This window comes from Sapajus apella, unplaced genomic scaffold, assembly GCF_009761245.1.
Source record: "Sapajus apella isolate SASKATOON/1434 unplaced genomic scaffold, GSC_monkey_1.0 scaffold99, whole genome shotgun sequence".
Classification (NCBI taxonomy): Eukaryota; Metazoa; Chordata; class Mammalia; order Primates; family Cebidae; genus Sapajus; species Sapajus apella.
This window is the reverse complement of record NW_022437039.1, coordinates 5,610,328-5,617,037: the sequence shown is the minus strand read 5'-3', so window position 1 is coordinate 5,617,037 and position 6,710 is coordinate 5,610,328. Positions and strand designations below refer to the sequence as shown.

At 43.8% G+C, this 6,710-nt stretch overlaps 1 pseudogene; it reads right to left on the bottom strand.

Annotated features, from left to right (window-relative positions):
• Nucleotides 1-1,165: 1,165 nt before the first annotated feature.
• LOC116536206 lies at nucleotides 1,166-6,159 on the bottom strand (annotated as a pseudogene).
• Nucleotides 6,160-6,710: the final 551 nt, after the last annotated feature.

Genomic DNA, 6,710 nt, shown 5'->3' with positions numbered 1-6,710 from the left:
AGCAGTATAGACTGCTAATATTTGCTGCAAAGAAACTCAAATTTTGACATTCCAGTCATGCTAGGACCACATGTTTATATACACACATTTTTAGATGGAGTCTGACTTTGTCGTCCAGGCTGGAGTGCAATCTCAGCTCACTGCAACCTCCACCACCTGGGCTCAAGTGATTCTCCTGCCTCAGCCTCTAGAGTGCTGGGATTACCGGTGTCCGCCGCCACACTCAGCTAATTTACATATTCTTAGTAAAGACGGGGATTCGTCATGTTGGCCAGGCTGTTCTCGAACTGCTGAACTCAAGAAACCAGCCCTCCTCGGCCTCCCAAAGTGCTGGAATTACAGATGTGAGCCACTGCACCCATTCTGCAAACACCGCACGTTCTCACTCATAGGTGGGTGTTGAACAATGAGAACACATGAACACAGGGAGGGGAGCATCACACACTGGGGCCTGTCGGGGGGGAAATAGGGGAGGGACAGTGGGGGGTGGGGAGTTGGGGAGAGATAGCATGGGGAGAAATGCCAGATATAGGTGATGGGGAGGAAGGCAGCAAATCACACTGCCATGTGTGTATCTATGCAACAATCTTGCATGTTCTTCACATGTACCCCAAAAGCTAAAATGCAATAAAAAATGATGCTACCTCTTTCCACTCCAAAGATGCCACTTGCAGACATGCATAAATAGTTTTCAGAGTCCATTTGTGAGACAAGGTTTTGATGGGGACATGAGGGACTCTTCTCAGACCAAGCCCACTGTAGGGTCTGGATTAGAAAGAGCCTAGGTTCTTCAGTGAATGAAGTACCCTTGTTTACAAGGTCGCCCTGGCCAAACCCTGATTTTCATGAGCAACCGCAAATGTCCTGACTTATCAAGATTCCAGTGAGGCCATGAGCAATAACGGTATCAGTTTTACTTTTGACTGCTGCTTTGCAAAATCACCATTTCATCTCACCTTGTCCTTCTCTCTCCTTGTCTTTCTGCCTTCCCCTCTGTTCTGCACAGCCAGCCTGTCCCGTTCGCTCTCAAAATTGAAAGGGACTAGCAAATGCCTAGGCAACCTTGACACACTCTTACAGCATCAAACACGCCGGCTGGTTTGGGGCTGCTTCTGCCAGGGGCAATCAGCCCTGAAAGTTCAGAACAGTTGTCTAACAGTAAGTTTCAGGCCTCACCATCTGTGGGCTGGGGCACTGCTGATGAGAATAACGTCAGGCAGTATGTGTCATCTTCAGATTCAGCAGAAAAAGAAAACACAATAAAGATATTTTCATTTGCAGAAATAAAAAGAGAGCAGCTTGGGGCTGTGAACTGGTGCAGCATCTGAGCAAATCTAACAAGATGAGTTCACCATGAAGGAACAGTTAGATCTGAAATGGGGTGAAAATGCTAGCTCCCCGACATTGAGACTCTTAAACTCTAATATTTGTTTTTTCCATCTGTGAAATGGGATCTTTGGTCCTTAGCCCATAGCAGAGAGGAATCTATTTCTGAGAATGGCTTCATGGCATTCACGGGGTGAGAGGCGGGAGGAGGGTGAACCCTTGAATGAAGCTGCCAGAGGCACCGATCAGTATAGACTTTGTCAATATTTGCTGCAAAGAAACTCACAATGTTTCTAAGTAGGCACTGATTTTAAAAAGGCCCTATATGTTCCACATTTTTCAGTTGAAGAAACTCTGGGTTTGTGACCTTGTGCAAATCACTTTAATATCTCCATGCCTCACTTTCTTAAATTTAAAATGGAGGTACCACCGATTCTTACCTCATACAATTGTGTCAATTTGATGAGCCAAGACAAGGGAAACCCTTAGATTAGTGCTTGGCATAAAGTATGTGCCCCATAAATTAGCTATGGTGATGAGGTTGTCATTGGTACTCTTGATGGCAAATGGCCGTCTTGACTGGAGTCAGCTAGGAGAACAGGTGGTGTGGGCTTGGGTGACCCAACTATGGACAGGATACAGCAAGTGAGACAGGTTCTCCTCTTTCCACCTCTCAGCTTTCTCCTATATTCCTGCCAAGCATTTATTTTGTCTTTCTGAGAATGGCTTTATTGGCCTCCATGGTCACCAATAGGTAAAAGACTTTTCCTAAGTTTTCCACCAGAGAGGGCAGAACCCTATTTCTAGCTCCAGGTAGAAAAATCTTGGGTAGGAGGAGTGATTGGGTTGGCTTCTATCATGTTCCTGCCTCTTAGACTAATCACTGTAGCCAGGGTGGTGAGGGTCTATGATTGGCTCAGCTTTTATCACATATTGGAGATAGTATGATTGGCTGAGTTTTAATCACATGACTGTTGGGCATCCTATGATTGACTCAGTTTTAATCACATGACTAATGTCCCATCATGGGCTCAGATTCAATCACATGACTTTTCTTGGGGATTTATGTATGGTTGATATGAAAGAAAGAGTATTTCCCTAAAGAAGGGACATGCTGGGCAGACAGAGGAATAGATGTCTTTTACAGTAAAAGAATAGCCCAGCATATTTTGTACATGCTGCAGGATCTCAGCAGATCAGCCTTCATCTGTTAGTCCCAGCCTCAAGGGTCCTTATCTATAAAATGGGAATCTCCTATCACTACTAGAGAGGATGAAATAACATACTTCAGTACCCAGTAGTGCAGAAATGTATTATGTGCTTTGTAAATTCCTTTGTTCTTCCCCTTTCCGTAGCCAGAGATGCAGGAAGACCACCATATAAATAACTCAAATTATATGCTGCTGGTGGGCATGTAAATTAGTTTGGCTACTGTGGAAGGCAGTTTGGAGATTTCCCAAAGAACTAAAAATAGAACTGCCATGGGATTCAAGCATCCTGTTACTGGATATATAACCAAAGGATTTTTTTTTTGGAGACACAGCCTTGTTCTGTCGCCAGGCGCCAGGCTGCAGTGCAGTGGCGTGATCTTAGCTCACTGCAACCTCTGCCTCCCAGGCTCAAGGAATTCTCCTGCCTCAGCCTCCCAAGTAGCTGGGACTACAAGCGCATGCCACCACGCCCAGCTAATTTTTGTATTTTTACTAGAGACGAGGTTTCACCATGTTGGCCAGGCTGGTCTCGATCTCTTGACCTCATGATCGCCCGCCTCGGCCTCCCAACATATATACTTGTATATTCATCACATCATTATTCACAAGAGCAAAGATGTGGAATCAACCTAGATGTCCATCCACGGTGGGCTGGATAAAGAAAATGTGGTTTCAGGTATAACTTTAAGACTGGATGTGGGAAAAAAAAAAAAGAAAAAGAAAATGTGCTGCATATATTATGGAATACCATGCAGCCATTAAAAAGAATGAAAACATGCCTTTTGCAGTGACATGGATGCACCTGGAGGTCATTATCCTGAGCAAATCAATGCAGAAACAGAAAATCAAATACCACATACTCTCACTTATAAGTGGGAGCTAAACATTGGGTGCACATGGACATAAAGATGAGAACGACAGACACTAGGGACTACGAGGGCAGGGAGGGTGTACATGTTGAAAAACTCGTTTGGGTACTATCCATGCTCATTACCTGGGTGACAGGTTCAGCCATAGCCCAAACCTCAGCATCATACAATATACCCAGGTAATAAACCTGCCCACGTACCCCCTGAAATTAAAAAAGTAAAAAAAAAAAAACAATACCCAAAGCTTCTTGAGGAAATCTGCTTGGGAGCTGCCTCCCTGCACGACCCCAGAAATTCCAAAGCAAATGTAACTTGGGAAACACTGCACTTACCACTTAGTAATTAGGCCGTGATTGTTGTTTATCTGTGCGCTGTACTGTAACTCCCTCTGCCTGAGGCTGGTGCTGGAGCTCGGAAAATACAATTTCCTCCAAACTAATTTAGTTTTAAGAGGAAAATGAAAGTTTAAAGTAGTTTAATGTTTCAGCAAAACCATAATGGCTGGGGAAGATTGGACGATGTGAACCAATAAAGTACCCTAATTCTGATAATAACTCAAGGCATAACTCTTCCCACATCAAAACCTATCCTGAAGCTGACACTTGGCACAGGATAACGCGGTTTCAGCTGATGGTTGAGCAGTCATTCTTCTTTATTTATTTTAATTTATTTATTTTTAATCAACAGCATCACTTTCGACTCTAGCAGAGCTGTAACGACACAGCTGTTAATATCATTTACGGAGCCCTGTAGATACACCTTTAGAGACAACACCAGGATTTATTCATTTCCATTTGCAAGTTTTCTTCAGACCTAGGGTTCTCAGGAGGAGTCCGATCCTTGGGCTGAACATGTAAGATAGTTGTTGAAAATCCCTGAGTCAAAACAGGGATTGACTTGAAACCTAAAACTTGAAACCTCTAAGAGTCCCAATTTCTCATGTACAAAATAGACAGAAAGAAAAGGACTTTGTAGGGTTGCTGTGAGAATTGAATGGGATAGTGGTATAAGGCATCTGGCCAGTAAGAGCGAAGGTGGGGGGTGGAGAGAGAGACAGAGAGAGAGAGAGGAGAGAGAGAGAGAGAGAGAGAGAGAGAGGGAGAAGGGGTGAGAGCAGGAGCGAGAACTAAGAACGCAGCATCCATTCTTTTGCCACATATTTTAATTTGTTTTCAACTTTTAGATTCAGGGGATAAATATGCAGTTTTTTTTTTTAACCTGGTATATGGTGTGATGCTTAGGTTTGATGTGTGATTGAATCCACAACCCAGGTAGTAAGCACAGTACCCCATAGTTAGTTTTTCAACTTGTCCCCCTCCTGCTCTCCCTACTCCAGTGGTCTGCAGTGGCTATTGTTCCCATTTTTATGTCCTTGAGTACCCAATATTTAGCTCCCACTTATGAGTGAAACTATGCGGTATTTGGTTTTCTGTTCTTGTGTTAATTCGCTTAGGATAATTGCCTCCGCCTACATTCATATTGCTGCAAAGGGAATGATTTTTGCCCTTTTGTTATGGCTGTATAGTACTCCATGGTGCACATTTTCTTTATCCAGTGCATCACGGATGGGCCCCTAGGTTGATTTCATTGCTATTGTGTATTGTCGTTGCTATTGTGAATGATGCTTCAATGACCACGTAAGTGCACGTGTCCTTATGGCAGAATGATTTATTTTCCTTTGGGTATACACCTAGTAATGGGATAGCTGGGCTGAATGGTTGTTCCAAGTTCCTTGAGAACTCTCCTGCTTTCCACAGGGGCTGAACTCATGTACGTTTTCATCAACAGAGTTTAAGTGTTCCCTTTTCTCTGCAGCCCTGCCAGCATCTGTGTTTCTTGACTTTTTAATAATAGCCATTGTGATTGGTGTGAGTTGATATTTCATTGTGATTTTGATGTTTTGCCCCACTTCTTGAGTACCTACTCTGTGGCTGGCATTATCTCGGCATCTGAGGATCCATGAAGCCATAGGACATGGGAACTGACTCAAGGAGTTTTCAGTCTCGCTGGGGATATTGAGCAATCAGAAGATCTCAGCCCTTCAGTGCTGCAGTGCTCTCATTTCTAAAATGGGAATAATACTGGAACCAGTTTCATAGGGTTGTCGGTGGATTCAACATGTCAAGCTTTTAGAAGAGGCTCTGGCATATAATTAGTGCTCACTGCATTTTTTTTTTTTCAGGAAGGCAATTTATTAACATAAAATATTTTGAGGAGTACTGTTCACAGGCAGTGACCACGGTGACCCGCTCCCTCATCCTGTGAGTGCTGTCAGAGGGGATGGGAGTGACGTCTTCAATCTGTCAGATTTTTATACCTGAGCAGGCCAGGGTTCTGAGGGCTGTCTGGGCCCCCAGTCTGGGGGTCTTGTTCTTATTTCCTTTTGTGGCCCAGAGTTTGATGTGTAAGGCAGTGATGTCCAGCTCCTTGAACCTCTGGGGACACATCCTGGGTGGCCAGCATGGCAGTATACGGCGAGGATTTATCTGGGTCTGCCTTCACCTTCATCCTACCAGTAACACGGCAGAAGCGTGCTTTGCCAGAAAGATCTAAGAGAACAAAAATCATGCCCTTTGCAGCAAATGGATGCAGCTGGAGGCTGCATCTTCCAGCCACGGACAAAAGTGATGTCTACCGAAGCGTCATTGAAGGATGAAAAATATGGCAGACACCAAATATATTCTCTCCTATGCCCACCTGAGGTCCAAAGCTGATGCCCTATTCTTCCTTTTCGTTCCCTTTCGAGGTGCCATTTCTGCACATCGTTTCCCGCTTGCTGGTTTTTAAAACTGACAGTCTGCAAATGCTCCACATTTACAAGGGTGACCTAGAACTGGCAAACATCTTAGATGGCTGTTTTCTGAGACTCTCCAGTTCATGAGGCTGGCAGTCTTCAGCATTCAGAACGTCCTTATATACCAATGCTTGTGTCGCTGATCTTGGTTTTTTGTTTTTTAAATATTTTTATCCATTGATACTGAGAAAAGCTTCCTTGAGATGATGTGACAAAACTAATTATTATGATACTTAAAGTATAAAACTTCCTGCTTCCCCCAGTTAACCACTGTTCTGGTTTCTTTCACCATGTATTACTTTGGCCTCTTAGAATTTAATGTAAGTGGAATCATGGAGTATGTCCTTTTTTGAGAAAGACTGATCCTCAGCGAGGTGTCTTTGATGCTTATCGTGTTATGTGACATGCATTACATGTATCGATCTTTTTATTGCCAAGTATTATTCTTCCTTCCTCAGGGAGAGTGCTGCTGATCTTGGATTTGAGGGCCTGGGAATCCATGCCTCTGAA